This window comes from Camponotus vicinus, unplaced genomic scaffold (assembly GCF_025532165.1).
Source record: "Camponotus vicinus isolate PSW18456_S1 unplaced genomic scaffold, iyCamVici1.0 SCAF_9, whole genome shotgun sequence".
Lineage (NCBI taxonomy): Eukaryota > Metazoa > Arthropoda > Insecta > Hymenoptera > Formicidae > Camponotus > Camponotus vicinus.
The window spans coordinates 5240596-5259204 of record NW_028141981.1 but is presented as its reverse complement, the minus strand read 5'-3'; the positions used below and the strand labels follow the sequence as shown (position 1 = coordinate 5259204).

The window sequence follows — 18609 nt, the reverse complement described above, 5'->3', positions numbered from 1 at the left end:
CGATTCCGACCTACGCTTCTATTATCACCTTTAGCAAAGATTCTCTCTCAAGATCTTAACGAAAACCGAAAGTATATTTTAAAAAATTGTATGTAAAACCGATGTGTTTACGACCAAAGCAAGTCAATTTCGTTTATATAAAAATATAGTTCCCAAATTTATATATAATTCTCAAATATATATATTTATTATATTTATTATTATAGAAAGATATTTATAGTTTTCTTCTTAATCAAAAATCAAATTAATTCGTGAACTTACTGAAGTCGTATCTTTATGTTAATTCCCGAAAAATTTTCACACAATATGCCATATGATATACGATACTAAAAAATTATTGTATATAATTGGAGAAGAATTAATATTGAGATTATAGAAATATATTAATCTTCGGTATAATGATGATTCTTATATAATAACGTCGATGCAGCGATTCATTTCAAAATTTGGATTGCCGATTGAAAAATTAAAATATTTATCATTTATTGGATCACTTATTTCAGTCCGCAATAAATAATAACTATAATGAAATTGCGAGTGTCTTTTGTTAGCATGATCGATACTTGCATAGATATGTATGATATACGTCTCATCGATGAATCAAAAGGACTGTGCAAGCTACTCGGAATTCCACTCAGATGATATGATAGTTGGAGGGTTGGGTGCAGTTCCTTTATATTTTCCGCTTGCTAACTGGAGGCTGTAGTTGTGCAGAGAGAAAGCTATGATAAACGAGTTGTCTCGCGGCGATAGCACTGGACCTGGCGTAGATCATGATACCCGCGTTATCGAACCGTGTTTCATAGCAGACCTGGTCCACATTCCAACGATCGTACTAGTCGAAGTTCTTCTATGTACGAATCGGATCGACGGCGGATTATCATCGGCTGATCCGTTTACACATCGGTGCTCCATTATCGCCCGCTGGATTAACATGAGCATTTCATGAGTGTCGCACTATCGACATATCGTGTATATCTACCATATATAAACGACGAAAGCACGAAGAATTATTCAGCCAAATAGCGGACAATATCGTGCATATCTACAACACGTAATACATTTATATGTACTAATTATTTTGATAACTGGATTTAGACACTCATGCAGTTTTATTTACGAAATAGCTCATATTATATCTTAATAGATTCAGCTAGCGGAAGTTTAAAACATTGAGTACCAGTCTGAGAACAAAAAAAAAAGAAGAATAGTAACAGATATAATAAATATTTTAAAAAAACTCCGTATATATAATAATAACAGCATTGTGATAATTTTTCTGTAATTTCTTTCGTTTTTCACTGTGACAACGTTGTAACAATTATCTCCGTGGAAAGCCGGAGATAATTGTTTTCAACAAAAAAAAATATGCATTTCCGAAAGTAGATCCGAATAGCATGATGCGTGTACTTTTGTACATGGAACGAAACAATTATTTACGGGTGTTTAGCCGAGAATTGTCGTGTCTCGGGAATATTGAAACGATTTACCTTGTAATTTAGTATTTACATACAAATGTACGCCAACAAATGAGACAACGAATGTCGCTCACCCCTATTTAGCGGCAAAAATAATATCCACCACGGGCAACTTTAATCAGGTTCTGTATACTGTCGCTCGTAATTTGCACGCGCAATTAGAGGGCGATCAAAGCCGACGGAAAAAAGGTTTCTGTTGATGTTACGCGTCGTCGTCGGAACTGGCGAATATTCAAAGCCGGATGATCTCGTATAATCTCGATTATATCGAAAGTCAATCGGTTTACGCGGATGCTCCATTAACGTGACCACTTTGTTCCGCATCGACGAAATCACGAACGAATCGTTTGTACGGCTGGTCTTAAAAGATTAAGTGCGATCTTGCTTTCGTGCTACGAAGAACGATGTCAGACTCTTCGCCAAAGAGTACTCGACAAAATCAGTTGACGGAGAGGAAAACGATCGCTCTCGCAAAAGTTTCGTCCGACGAAACGATGGAAGAAGCCTCGAATTTAAGTTGAGCGGCTCCGCGAACGATCGGTCGATCCCGGATTACTTCCCTTTGATCCGTTTACATCGACGCTCCATTATCTCGGATTCGATTCGCGCGACAACGGGTTGACAAAATGGCGCGTGCTAAGTTTTCGCTCAAGAATCGCCATCGCGGATGAAAACGTGAGAGATCGAACACGCTGTTTTTTGCACGAATTTTCCCTAGTTTTCTACATCGATGGAATATATTACAATATATCTGCGAATATATCGCGATTATGCGCGCGACCCACTTTTTTCTTTGTTTCTCTCTTTTTTCTATCTGTCGCGCTCTTCAGACCTGTCAGGATAAGTGTTATCGAACAGTAATTGCACGTTTCGTCAATCTCCACACGATGAACAAACCTATGACAAATACTTTGAAGCGCAATCGTGATCTAAACGCGAGACTGTCGCGTCGCGCGATTGCAATTTAAAACTCGTTACTAGCGTCGTATCGTTAATCTGTTAAGTCTGCAATCATTTTTTTTCGTTCGCAGTTGTTACAGTTGTAAAACTATTTTTCTTTATATATTCTGACGATATATTCACGGCAGAGAGAAAAATTGCACTTGCTTTTATGAGGGATAATTCAGTAAAATAAAACACGTCGCCCTAATAATATCCTAACAAATACGAAAATTATATCTTCGTTCCTGATAAGAGAATAATATCTAATTTCTTCATGTACAGTGCATTTCTAAATGATAAAGATTTTAATAATCATAATAATAATATTAATAAAGTTTTATTAAGTTTAACTTGTTTTTCATTTGGATATGCATTATCTATCAAAAGATAAAGAGACTTTTAACTCTTAAATAGACATTTAAAATTCTGTATAAATTTAATGCTGTTTTTATAATTCGCAACTTTGAATCTGCAGCATGACCATAAAAATATTACGCAGTCCTTCAGTTTATGTAGCATACGAAAAAAAATACGAACCATTAATTCATTAATAAATGCGCGATATAACATATATCTGGCCGCGTTTTTCGCACCACATACATATGTTCTTCGTTCTACATAAAGTAAGCGCATAGTCCATAACGTCGAGCAGTATATCTACCGCTTAACTCAGTATATACTTTTCCGTGTAGCGAAATGGGGAAGCAGCGAAACTAGTACGAGTATAAAGCGGCACTCGCGCTGATGCAAATATACAGCCGACACGATTATATTTTCATTAGACGGATCATGAATAGAAATTACGTCGTTATGGCTCAAAGGTAACCGCGGACATCAGAGATCTTGCGACCGAGCGCTTCCATATGCGATACCTTTTAATCGCAGAGCTCTCTTTTTCTTTTCGATCTACTTTCTGCAGGGAAAAACTCTGTGAAAAGAATAGACGGAGAGAATAGAGGAGGAACGCAATATTATATATATTAGAACTGCGAGAAGGACATACGACTACGCATTACAAGCACTTTTCTGGTTTTGAAAAAAAAGAATTTTGTATAATTTGAATAATAATATTTTTATTAATAAACGATTGCGTAAGAGATATAATAAAAAATTATAACAAAAAAATATTAAAAAGATATTAAAAATTATTTGTATGAAAAATGACGTTGTATGAAAAATTATTAAATTTTAAATAAAAAAGATACAATATATATTGTATATGTGTGTATGGAGAAAACTAAATGTATTTATATTATATTTAAACATTTGTGCCACATACAGCAGGTTATTGAAAACAGCTTTTTGGCGTGGAAAATTGGAATATTCATATTTGAATATATATATATATATATATATATATATATATATATATATATATATATATATATATATACTCGCGTAATATATTTCTTTCTGTCTAATCACATTTTCTTTCTATCTTTTTCTCTCTTTCTTTACACATTATTGTCATAAATCATAATTTATTTTTTGTCGTTTTTTGTTACATTTAATCAAATAAATGTTTTTATTAATAAAGGTAAAAAATAAATGAGTTTATAAGCTAATTCACAAAACTCTGCATGTTTTAGTTACAGTAAAAAGTTTAAAACCATATGTGTTTTAACTGGAAGAAAAAATATAATATTTCGGAAATAGCCGACGGCATTGCCAACGGTATTATAATCAAGCACAATATTTGTCCTCTCATCATAGTACGCGTTTTTATGAATTTACAAAATGCTGTAAAATATTAATAATAATTTTCTAAATTTCGCACAAGATTATTAATTAAATTATTATTTTATTAATTAGGATATTAATTTGCTTACTTCTTTTTGCAACAGAGTTTATCATGATTAATCGTAATTAAATAATTTTTTCTAATCATAATTTGTATTATATATTAAGATCTTTTCATACTTCTTTTTGGTAACACTTCTTTTTCATTTTCCGTTTGTCAAAGTTTTATAATAAAATTCCAAAGTGCGCTATCATTTTGTTCTCTTTATATTCCGCAGTTCCGTTTTCAAAAGTTGATAATTCGGATGCTGAGTCAGTATCAACGCTTATACTCAAAGCGTCAAATCCGCAATTTGTTCGCCGAATGGATTCTACCAATTTCTAGTCGAGTCTCTGTGCCTGCGGGTTCGTAGAGAAATGCTTGTTCCAGGAGCCGTATTCGTCGACCATGCGCGAGCGTGAGCGCGAACGCGTAAAAACCTCTCAATCGCACCGCACTTGCTCCGCGCGACCGCTGATGAAGTTCCCCTTTTCGACGGACGTGTTGTCTTTTTTCCCAGTTTTTTCCTTTTTTTTCCTTTTTTTTGTTTTTGCAAAGCGCGCGTTCAGCGACGCGGTGAAAGAGTTTCGAAAAATAGCCGCGCGGTCGTTATTCCAGTCCGTGTGAAAAAAAATGCGAGGGCGGACATGCCGAATGTGGGTGAGCAATAAATCGATGTCGCGGCAATAATTACGAGCGGACTCGATTATTCTCGATTATCGGGGAGCGACAAATATTTCCTCGAGCTAGTATCGCGCGTCTCAAGACGCGCCTCGTAACGTAATAATTTATCGATTGGCGTTATACGTATAATAATAGATTGTCGTCATTATATAATATCATTATAATGTTTGTCGATTGAATTTTACCGTTTTTCCGTCCAAGAGTAACCGGAGCGAAACCTCACCTTCACTTACGCACTAACGACGACGAATCCCACCAACGACGATGAGGGTTGTCAGTGATTGCGAGCTTCGTCCTCGTTTGAGGACGCCAACCCGAAAATTACAGACTGATTCGGGAACACGATGACGCTTGTCCGACAACTCGTACGAGTGTGCTTTACAATTATGTCGTGTCCGAAAGGCCCGTGTCCTGAAACTAGAAGTGAAGAGAATTTCAACTTCAACTTTGCTTCCATATGCTCGCGCACGCGAGAAAGAGAATTCCACGTGAGCCAAGCATTTTCAAGAAAAATCGATAATTCTTTATAGGGCATAAAACGAGGTAATCTTTTTTTATTACTTATCGACGCTGTGTCATGTGTGTGCAACGCCCTGCCTGCCTCGCGTCGCGTTGTTGCCGAGCGTTACGGGAAAGTGCGATAAATCTTTCTCTCTTTTAACGTAATAAAACTTTCTCGTTAAATCAAACCAGGTAATCGAGACACTTGCGAGTTTGAGTTATTAACAGCGAATCGAAGTGAAACGTGTCGAGTAAGGGATGCGAGAACAATTTCACCACTCCATTACATCCGTTCGATAACAGGCGAGCTTAAATTTCGGTTTCGCTGATAGCTACGGCTACTGTTTCACGAGAACTTCAGGAACCATCACGCTTTCAAGATTGTCAGTCAGATTCGAAAAGCCATTCTGTTGCCCGCGTAACCGCAATTTCTTGAGGTACGTACGAGTAGTTGCGCGAGGCTCGATATTTACGCGATATAAGTCAAGAGTTATTTTGCTTTTCGCGTTATTTCTAGCTGAGAGAAATGTGATAACAACGGTATTTCACAATTACCAATACCCTGTTGTTGAATGTGCGTGCACAGTCGAAGTGCGTTATAACGAGCACCGGCGTACTCGTACAGTTGTGTGCATTCATTCGAAAAGCATTTCAATTAGAATCAATTGGAGTAATTGTGAATGGGTTGAGGGCGACTCTGCAATATTTTCCAATTATATTTGCAAAATCAATATTTGCCATATAAAAATATTAAAGAGACTGTATCTTCCATTTCAGCAAACATCTAAAATCAATATTTGTTGAACATATAAAATTGTTAAAGAATAATTACTATTAATGTAACACAATTTTATAATGATAATTAATGACAATTGGTAATATATATATATATAGTTATAATGATAATTATATAAATTGCGCGTTACTTAGAAAGTTAATTATAAATTATGTTGTCGGTTTGATCGCGAAATTCTGCGATCGCGAGCGTTTCGCAAGAGTGCTTTCTGAGCAAATGTTATCCTGCATAACGCAGATAAGAGGTGGTTGAAACAGCGGTGGATGTTACGCTGGATCATGCGTCATTGAGCTCGTAGACGATGCGAAAACGCCGACTTATTCCATTGTCGCATAATATTACGACGGATTACCAAGTATATATACAATCATGTACAATCTTCGTTAAATTACAAACATCACCGTAATATAGCCGCGAACTGCATTCCCGTGAGTGTAATAAATGTTTGTTATGGACTTAACTAATATCCAGAATATAACGCGAATGAATTCGCGCACGAGTGAGTGCTGTTTGCGCAAAGCCGCCAACGGATATCGTAACGCCCGTTTGAAAGATCGCATAAATCTTGAAAAGCACGGCGCGATGTGAAACGCACATGCGAGCGGTTTTGATCACGCGACGTAGTAAAAAACAAGGGGACGGAGATTAACAAAGCGTTAAACCCTTTAACGCGCGATACTCACCGATAATACCAACGTGACGTGGAGCGCGCAAGGTTTGCCACGACGACGCACGGGGTATTTCTGAACCCGAGGAAACATCATGTAGTACATCGGAATGCTCATGCATCAGTGCTGATCATATTTAGATGGACCGCTCTACGCTCGCAACAAATATTTGTGTCTCTCGCGTACCTTACACGCGACGCTTCTCTATTATCGTGGTATGTGCTATGTTCGTGGCGCATATACGTATGTAGATGCAACCAAGCACGGTATATTTTACCAACGGTCTCATGTCACGTCATGTTTAATCTGATGGCGTTTTTCCTCGTTATTAGATTATCGCGACGTATAAAACGCACCTTTTTCCCTTCTCTTTCACGTTTCCGATATATGTGCGTTAACCGTTCCCCCCCCCCCTCTTTTTTTTAAACCGTCACAAAATTGTGTGCCCTGTTTCCCTTCCCTCTATCTCTCCGTGACACTGGATACTCGCAATTTTCGGCCGCTTTTCGATCCTCTTCACTTTGACATCCATCACACCTTCTTATGCAGTAACATAATAAAACTTAAAATGGGAAAATTAATTAATTCTAGGATTTTCATGAGAAGACTCTACTTTGCTGCTTATCTATAGTATCGAAAATTTCGTTATCATATTATGCAAATAAAACGAATAGAACAAATCCAATAATCTCTTTATGATAAGGTAACGAACGTATATTTTTGCAAACTGTCAATAATTGAAAGAAGATTTAATGCTAAAAAACAACCTGTTTTTGCATACAGCTGGAACAAAATAGTAGTCTGTTGGTATTTGCAGTCACAAAAAACAATCTGGCACCATTAGAGTGGAACTTCAAAAAGAAATTAACGATTCGTAGAACTTGCGGAAGTAATCCATGGCAAAAGGTGCATGGCGTGCCAAGCGATGCACAACCAGGATCGAAGTTCCGAGACGGTTTTTCGCAGTGCAGTCGGCCGTTTTAACTGCACATGCACGAGTCGTCGAAAAAGCGGTTCGGTATTTTTTTTTTTTTTTTTTTTAAATCGATAATTGATGCCGTATAAGCTGCGGCGAAAAAGCCAGTCGACCGATTCGCTCGATAGAGCAGTTAATTGATAAATCGCATCGTATCGCATAGCCCAGCATTTCGTCGACGGATTTCAATGGCGGATTCCAATGCTAGCGACAGCGATAATGAGTTTGTGAAGTAATGCCGAGTTTTTAATATCCACCATGTTTTAAAATCTTGACCGGACAAAGGTTAGTTTAAAGCTGAACAATATGTTGTATCGCTTCCGTACGTATGCCACGAACATTTTGCGTAGTAATCTGTTTTTCGGCTATATGTTATGCAGCAACTACAGGTTATTGCACTCTCGTTGGCTTTTAAAATTTGTGAAAAGCCTCCGGCATCGCAAGCGAGTTTGTAGGTTTAATGGGATTGATATAAAATGAACAACGCGATAATATTGAAACTCATGAGTAATAAATCGTCTAACTATGGCTCTCTCTCTCTCTCTCTCTCTCCCCCCTCCCTCCCTCCCTCTCTCTCTCTCTTTCCCTGCAAAAAAACTTTTTTATAAAATATAATACAAATAAAAAGTCATAACCACATGCATGCCACATATTTATTTAAACATGAATTAGTATAATTACAATTTGAGAATAATAATTATAAAATCAATTTAATTAAAATCAATTTAATTAAAACATAAATAAGCATAAATAAATAATGTTTTAATTTATGTGAATAATTTGAAAGATTACATCAATATTATTTTTCATTATTTGCCTTTATAAAAGATGTGTAAAAATGTCCATGTGTATGAAATTATGAAAATATTTAAAAAAAGTAATAAAAAGTAATAAATTTATATATATTTATGTCTATATAAATACCGAATCAAATTTTACTTCATCACAATTGATTAAAAATTTTATATTAAAATTGAAAAAAAAGATATTAATATATTAATTTGACATATAAAAATCATATACATATTTATCTTCATGTCATAAAACATTGATATAAAAAATAGCTTATATAATTCATATTAAATATGTTATTTTTAATGTCGTCGAATTTCTTAATTTTCTGAAATTTATGATTTTGAGTCATTTATATATGTATGCATGCTGGTTATCTTAACAAATAAATTTGTTGGTCGAGAAAGAAATACATGATAAGAAATTTTCGGCGCGCATTGCGCATGCATCTTTGTTGATCGCCTCCAAACAAGGGTTTTCTGGGAAAATGAATGGAGCACCGCAAAGTTTCAACGAAAGATAGAGAACATGGCGAGTACATATGTACACACAACATTTCTTAGTAGCAAATTTTTGCCTTTTAGCGAAATGTGCACCGTGAATAAGGAGATCTTAAGGCGGAGTTTCGACTTTTTTCCATGCATTTTTTACTGCAAAATTGATAACATACATACACGTGTTTCGAATTCCATATTATACAAGTAGACCATGTGGTTCCAACTAAGCTATTTTATAAAAATATTTTGATGTAAAAAGATATATCTTTCTGTACGTATTTATGAAATTACTAAACTCAGAACGTTTTATATTCACTATATCTGATTTTCTCTTGATTTTCTTAATGCATCTATGATAATCGACGTATTTTCGCATGTTTTTTAAGTATTTTATAAATCGGCTGATTTTTTAATAAAAATAATTAAAAATGAGAAGTCAGATCAATTGATTTTAAAATAAATCATTGTTTTCATTGCCTTTCAATGGAGGTAACCAAATATAAAATTTTAATCAGGTATCGCTAAATAACGTTGCATCTGAAATTCAAGCGGATGTGATCAACGAAAGCGGAAAAATGCAAAGAGAACTTCGTTTTAGCAACAATTTGTGCCAAACGAGCGGCGCGAGCCGACAAACTTGATGCACACGAATAGACCTTCTTCCGTCAAACTTCGTTCGTGCAAGTAGAACGAACGAGAGGTTGTTATCAAGTTAGAGGGAACTTTGTCGCAAGTTCACCGATGCAACATGATGTAAACAGAGTACCACTTTCTTTATGTCATAGTCTAAGTTGGAGAAGGAATATTTACTTCTATATAAAATTGGTCGCTTACTTAGAAACCGTTTCGCATACGTTCCTGTGGTGGTGGTTGTTTTCTTTTATCATTGTTAAGGTGCGCTGTTTTGAATAGAAATAGGCACAACATAATGAATTTTCAAGAGAACTTTTTTTAGTTACACTGTTGATTTCAGCTTTCGTAAGAAATACAGAAATTCAAGATTGTTCTTTACAGACAGAATTCTTTTCAAAAGCCATTGTTTTTACAAAACAAATTTCAAATATCGTTTGTGAAAAAACTATTTGTGAAAAATTCAGACTTTTCGCTGTATCATTAAATATGCTGATAATAATCTTATACTTGAAAATATACTGTTACATTTCTTTTTATTATTTTTAAAAATATTTATCCCATAATTTCTATAATTTTTACTTTGTCTCACAAAATATCAAATTTTTTTAAATTTAAAAAATTTTTTTAAATTTAAAATTTATTCTTTTATTAAATTGCATAGCTTTATATAATATATTTATGAAAAAAATTTGCATTTAACTTGAATACATTTACGCTCAATATAAAATTGCTCGCTACTACTCGACATCGCCAATCGCCTCCTCTGTCGCATTTGAAGCTACAACAGTCGGCAAGAACGGCAAGAGTAGCAAAAATGAAGGCGCGCTTTTCGCCCTGATAGAAATCGCGTCGACTACAGCAGGGAGGCGTGGTGGCGAGAGCACGTGCGAACTCGACTGGACATCCCCCGATTACGTTCATCCACCGTTCCCTCGCGTTTCCTCAAAATCGGTGAGGAGGCGCCATCGTCTCGTTTCCTTTCGAGAGTTTTCTTCAACTACCGCCTTTTTTCATTCTCTTTCCGCGCCGCACCCCCAGGAGACCTCCTTAGTTTCTTACAAGCCCTGTCTTCAGGTCTAGCAGACAGCAGCACGGCGTCGGCTCTCTAAACACGTCATTTGTATGCGCGGCGGCTGCATAAGAAATTCACGTGAGTGTTTGTCTTCGCCGTTAGCGACGACAACGGGAGTTGAAGACACCGGGCGAAAAGGGGGTGGAACAGGTTAGGAGGGACGGAAGAGGCGCAACAAAGTGGTGCACGAGAGCAATCACGTCGACGAGAGAAAAGATGACCTCCAGATAGCACCTTCTACATATACATAGTAGTAGATAAACCTCAGCTGTAGAAACCAGGCGAAGAGGCGAAGAGGGCACGTTCCGGAGATTAATGAAATTTCGATCCACGACCGTGTAAGATGGATCAGACCCGTCTAAGACAGATACGCGAACATATAATTCGCACGAATAAAACAGAAATCCCGTTCGAATACGCGTCATCTTAATATTATGTCCTGAATATCTTCGTATTTTCCGCTTGAAATTTCCGACGCCTCGATATCTATAATCCATGTTCAGGTAGTTTATTTTTCAAATATGCATTGCATAAGAAAATGCATTTCTACAATGTACTTTGTTTCAAATCGTTGCGCTACGTCTTCGTATACAAAGATATATGGATATATGATGGATCATATTTTAAATAATTCCAGTTCAGCTAAATCGATCGTGATATAGTGCATATGTCTGATATGATACGTATATATGTATGTCGTAACGTTCAGCGCTTCAGAATACGGAAGTTATTGTTATTGCTCGTCTTTTTTTCTCTTCCTCTCGAACGGCTTCGTCTTTTGTATCGTGCGCGTCAGCAGTTTCTGTATGTAGGTCACATCATGCCACTTTTTTATCGACGTCCTAGTGGTTATTCAAGAAGTTCTTTGAGAAGTAGAAACTTGAAGAAAATTGCTAGTTACTGTAGTGTCGAGCAAGGCTATATCGACAAAGGTAAAAAGAATTTTAACGCGATGGTCGACCGGGGATTCGTGCGATTTCGATGGCTTGTAAGAAGAAGTGTCATAAAGCTTCGACAGCTCGGGATTCGTCGTGCACTTTCGACTTATAGGAACATCGTTGATAATCCACGTTGAGAGAAAAGTAGCACTTATCTTGAGAGCACCCTCTCTTGCAATCTCATTATTAATAACTTAACTTTCAAAATTGATCGCGCTTGTTAATATCGTAGCACAATTCAAATAGTTTTTCTTTCATTTAGGAAATAATTATACTAACATTTAGGAAATAATTATTTTAACTTTTCATTAAATAAAACGAGAAAATTTCAAAACGTAAGAAATATTAGTGGAATTTGTGCTAATTAAATTGCTCTTTTGAAAAAGGAGCTTTCTTTGAAAAAAACAATATTTGAGAAACAAAGTTTAATTAGATCTATATAAAATTATAGAGAAAATATTTTATTTTACGGTGAATTTATATTATTCTATTATGTATAAATACAAAATGTATAGTTTTATTACAAAAAATTCTTTATATGTATAATTTATTATACAAAAAATTTTTGTTGAGTACATGTACATTTTTCAATTATAAATTTTTTTCTAAAACGGTATAATATAAAATAAACCAAGCATATGATGTATATTCACGTGAAATAATGGAAACGACTTTTCAATATATTTAAACAATGCCGATGGTTTATCGCAATTCTATCGAACGGAAGCTACTTATTCATTGGTTTTTCAACCACGGGTGTGGCTATTTGCGTTGATGTTCATACAGGTGAATACATACACGGATATATGAAGAACCTATGAATATATGTACGCGTGTATATATGTACTACTTATCGGATCGAAGCAGCTGCGAGGAAAAGGAAAAGAAAACGACTGAGATTAATGAAATTTCGATTTCCTAGGATTGAGCAGACTCCCTTGAGAAGGAAAATCCGTAAATGTGAAGAAGCAAATGCAGAAATGGTGGCAGTATAAAGCGCGGAGAGAAAAAAGATCTTTTAAATTAAGGAATGAAGGATTTCGAAAAGAAACCTATCTATTTCTTAAAAAATGAAAAAGTAAGAAAGAAAGAGAGAGTATTAGCACGATGAGAAAATATAATCGGGTTTCATGTTGATTTATGGGGTGATTTTGGAAATAGCGAAAGGATTTCCAATTGTAGCAATACAAACAACAATATTAACAGAAACCTAGACTCAGGTGTGTGCATGCTCTAGTTAACTCTGAAATATTTATTCTATTTGCCGGACAAGAGTTTGCAGGGTCAACGAGCGACCGCAGAATTACCCGTTTCAATTATACAAAGCCTCAGCGTCGAATATGTTAACGCGGTCGTAATAATGCTCGCTATATTCGCAACCGCGGAAAGTCATAAAAGTGGAACACGCCGAAACATGACGGCTTCCTCTCCGCGTAGTTCTTCGGATATCTTTATAACACACGTACGCGAGAGTTTATGTCTCAGCGCCGGCAGTGAAAAGAGGAGAAAACTTGCGTTATTCGTGACAGTTAGTAGCCTGTAATTCTGACATTACAACCACGTCTACAAGCGCAATTTAATTAAGTATCGTTCCTAGCTGTATACGTTCAGGTTGCCAACGGAAAACACATTTCTACGTTTAAGTGTAGTAGTTTGAAGTGTCTGTTGTTTATTGGTTTCAAAAATATAGTATATTGATATAGAATTTTATGATCTTGTGTGTGGATGTCTGTGGTAAAACAATATGTCACGATTTATTTAAAAAATATTATATCGATAGACTATATTTGCCAACTCCTAACAATCATTTAAAAAACGATATTTAGAATCACATATCTTGGATCATATTATTGGATAGAGATAAAATAAAATATAATATAATATCCGGTAATACATCGCATCGAGCATATCCATCGATTAAAGGTTGTTTTATATTCGTAAACCATCTACCTGTCAAAAGTTTTGCGATATCGTTCGCGCACGCAAAAAATAGACTCATTTCGAAGATCCAAGACTTCATCTCGGCTGCGGTTCTCTCCGCCTCCTATTCCGAAACTGTTATCCTTGGAATCGTATCACTTTCCCTTTTTCGCATTTCTCGGATAACTCGAGGCAAAGGGAGTGATGGAGAGAAGTCGAAAAGGAAGTAGTCGGCGAGAGACTACTCGTACGAAGTTTAATGAAATTTCGATCCGGGAGAGCCGCGCATACTTTACGGAAAAGCGGCAAACCGGAAACCGAGATCGGCGATGGCGGTACGGTATAACATCGCTGGTGATACGATGTACCGTAATACGAATTACCGCGGTATGAGATCGTACGGAACACCTGAATACAGGAAAATTACCTCTCGAAGAATCGAAATTGCCGCTGCTGTGCGAGAGCGGGCTCTTTGATTTCGTAACTACATAGTACCGTCTCGTTCTGCTACGTCAACTGCAATGCAAAAGGGATGCTCGAAACTTTTCATCGTTCATCCAATGCGATTCTTTGAATCGCTCGCTCGCTCATCGGAACGCTCCGGTGGCCTTCTCGCTCGCGCTCGTTTGTTGGCGACATTTTTGCGCGCACAAACACACGAGTGCACGAAAGCTGGAAGAAGGGCAAGGGAAAGGGAACGGAAGAGCCGGCGAGAGAGCGTGGAACTAAATAGCGGAGGAAAGCGCGGAAAGGAAGCAACGCGCACGCTGTAACGACGGAGGGGATGGAGGAAGAGGAGGTTCGCCGGTACGTGGAGGCCACTTCCGCTTCACTGTACATTTCACGTGCGGGTAGACCGGATTTATACGCGTAACCGGACGCGCGCACACACGTGTGCGAATACGTACATATACACACATATAGGGATGGTCTCTGGACACAGGCGAGTTCGAACGTTTCCGCCTAGCGAAACTCGCATAAGAGAGACAGAGAGAGAAACAGAGAAAGAGAGGGAGAGAGAGAGAGAGAGAGAGAGGGAGAGAAACAGAACGAGAGAAAGGACCGTACGTCCGTGGCGTGGACAGTGCTGATCCCGCAGCTTTGGGAATAGAGATCTGGGTATTCTTTGAGGAGATGCCTCGAGCGCGGAAACGCGCGCGATGTCGTTGTTGAAATATAACGATGGCGGTTGTTATACGCCAGTTTGATTTATATATAAGCGTCGCGCACACCCACGTCACATCCGAACGAAAATCGCGCTTGAACGCCCCTATCCGCACAATACGCGATAATGCAATTTTGCGCTGCCATTGTCTGCGATAAATTTAAGAAACCTTCGTTGGAAAAGCTAAATTATTTTAGTACATAAATTTATAATTGAGTATTTTACGTTTAAAAGTATAAAAAACAAACTCTATAATCACTTTGTAATTACTCTGGAAACACTATTTTTCTTTTCTACTTAATTCTTCTTGTTTGTATTTTATTTGTATTATATTCTACCTTATAAAAAGATATATTCACGGTACATAATAAATTTCATTCCCATGGTTTTTGCACACGCACAAGCTTCTGGAAACTTGAAACACACGGTATTCGTTTACGGATTTAGCAAACCCGATAATGTCGGAAACTTCTTACTCGTGCGATCTTCGTATCGCTAATTGCTCTGTATTTTTTACACGCACGATAAAAGTAACAAAGGGCGTTCCACGATCGCCAAGAAATTACTTCGTACCAAGCTGGAATTAATCGTGCGGTCAAATCGGGATCTAAATCACATCACGACTATAATAAAGTTAATTTCACAAACTTTCTTGTGGCACGCACTATGAAGACGAAATGTTTTCTTGAAGCAATTCTCATTTTGGTTTTAGTAAATATATATTTGTGCACACATATATTGTTATAACGCAACTTTATAAATAATAATTATTGAACAGTCGCGTTTAACACGTATACAGATCATTCTTGAAAATTGTTTTTTTACGTGTAACATTTTAAACTCTTTGCGATACATATCTATTTTCATAAAATACCGACCATTAAAATCAGTATCGTTGAAATATATATTTGTACAGAATTTTTATATCGAATCTCATGTAACATTACATACCATATCCTGAAGAATTCTATAGAAGTCTATAGAAATATCGTAAATATTTTTTCTAATACAAAAATATACTTTATTCATTGATCGCGTATCTATGTGTAAAACATGTTGGATTACATGCGAAACTCCTCCTTAAAAGTGTAAAAAATTGTTTCACATCACAAATACAATAGTTATGATTTTAATTAAAACATTAATTCAATTCCAACGAGCGATGCACGGCATTGTTTATTTATTTGTTTATCGCTCTCTCCACGTTTCCGGTAAATGAGAATAAAGCGTGGGAATTCAACTCATCGCGCATCCTCAGAGAGAAAAAAACAGATGAGAGCATCGAGGAGAGAATTATACTTGGAAAGAAAGAGAAAGAGAGTGATGCATCCGGAAAGACGATAAAAGGCCGCGAGAGCAGCCAAGCCACTCGTTCGTGCAACAACGTCATCGGAGCATAATGTGGACAGCGATGTTGCTTAAGTCCGTTTCGGTAAACAAAACGAAACTGTTGAACAAAACGAATATGGGCGAGTGTTGCGATGTGATGAGACAGAAAGAGAGAAAGAGACGGAGAGAGTCTCTTTAGAAAACCGCCGTGCATGCGAAAGGGATCGGAAACGAGGGTGCTCATTCGCGAAACGCGGTTCGTCACCTCGGTGCAAATGGCTCACAAAAGGCATCGGGCTAAGCAGAGACGCGGATCTGCACGTTGATGATGTCACCGATGTGACAGCTTTACTAATTCTCGCTCGTAGAGATGAGGCCGCTTGTGAAACCGCAAATCCGACATTCACTTTGTTCGGCAGACGGTTCTCGCGCGAGAAAATTCAAACGGAGCAGAAATCGGCAAAGCTTATGCGCCGTGTGCGGTTCGTGTTATAGCGAAAATAATTATTATTATAAGATACTTAATGCGTGTACGTGCATGTATCTCGCTAACAATTTTCTATGCAAGAGTAAAAATATTAGCATTTGTTTTGCTTGTAGTAAAAATAAAAGAACTATAAATAAAAAGAAAAGCTTATAATAAAGGAAAATATCAGTATAGGATTTTTGCATAAAATAGAACTTTAAAAAGATCGATTTTTTATCAATTATACAAGTTGTTCGCCATTATTTCGTATCAAAAGATTGAATTAATTGATCGGACATAGCTGCCATCGGCTCTTTACGCAATAAGGATCGCGCGACGAGTCGTGCCCGGACAATTTTATTGAACGTTGTAATTTCAATCGGAATGTCTCGCGAGAGACGAATGCGAATTGCGCTGACATTCCTTTTTACGCTCCATCAGACGTGGTCCCTTTGTAAAGCCCCTCTGAATCATGAAATTACAAACTAGGTTGCTAAATGAACGACAGGCCGTGCAATCAATCGACGAATGATAATAATTTCGAGATTAAAGCGGATGTGCTTTCGCGTGCACATTGTAAGCTCATTTCGATATCATTTTGTGCTTTCGCGATCAAAGCATTTGCGACACGCTTGAGAATCTTTCGCCGATCTTTATTTCTGGCGGAATGTCGTGTTTATTCGATTAACGAATTGAAATTCTTCGGATATATTGCACGAAGCGGAAATAAAGCGCGTAAGGATTTCGTGTAATTCGATTCCTTTCGCGGGTATCCTGAGTATTTTGAGCAGCAAAAATATTTGCGGTATGAATATATCATGATCAAATTATATCTGAATATATATTTGGATTTAGCCTATACAATACATTCGTATCTCGTAGTACTGGAATTTAATACTTATATTTGATCGCGTTCACATCGGAAATGTGATCTCGCGTTTTGTGAACGCAATTAGCAATCGACGGTACAGAGAAAATATAAGCTTCCGCGTCTCAGTTTTTATAGAAATTTATAGTTTTACCACGTTATATGGTCTATCTTCGATCTTATACTACTCGATTGAGAAGATGTTGGCTTTAGATATCGAGTTGAAGTATAATCCGATACATCGTTTGTTCAACAAATAGGTTGTACCAGGTGTGGGTGAGTTAAATAAATATGAAGAAAGGCAAGAGTTAAGGAAGTGGACGTCTCTCAAGATGTTTTTGCTGACTGCACGTGCACGAATTCAATTATATTCCACAGAATTCTCTTTCCTTATCAGATTGATACAAAAATAATGGACATTTCTATGTTAAAAAATATATAATATTGAATATCAAAAAAAATACACGCACGGAATCAATTATTTCATTACGTAAAATTTTCATTATGTAAAATTTTGTAAATATATTGATAGAGAGAAAGAGAGAGAAACTACTCGATTTTCACGCTCAAATTTGGCTTTATTCATTCAAAGCAAAGGTTTAGCGAGAATTTTAAAATGTTTCAAAAATAGAAATTTAGCGAGTATGTATTTTAAAACACTTTTCAATGCCATCTATTTCAAACGTTGTATAAAAGCAAATTGCTTGGAAATTGGCGAACTCTATGAGTTTATTAATCTATTTAGTTATTAGTATTTTATTGAAAAAATCAGATGTAAAAAAAGTCAAAATGAAAAATATTCGAAAACTGATATGCAGCCAATCGGCGTATTAAATTTGCACTATATACACGCCGGATGAAAGAACAGGAGCGAATGTATTTTCGCCATCATTTTCTCGTCGACCCCAAACATCGTCGAACGTATTTTCAGGCGAGAAACGATTGTTTACTTTACGCGAATCACTCGCGCAAAGAGAAATCAGAAGCGAAGCTTCCCACAACCACGAAATAAATGTACGGCCCTATTTTAGCTCAAAGCTTCAATTTGCCCGGATTTTATTCGCCGTATTGTTGCCTATATTCCAATCCTACATCCGGAGCGGA

The 18609-nt window shown here is 36.7% G+C and overlaps 1 protein-coding gene across 3 annotated transcripts in view; it reads left to right on the top strand.

Annotated features, from left to right (window-relative positions):
• LOC145976686 (uncharacterized) overlaps positions 1–18609 on the top strand; it is a 156078-nt gene that overhangs the window by 43327 nt on the left and 94142 nt on the right. The window lies entirely within an intron of this gene.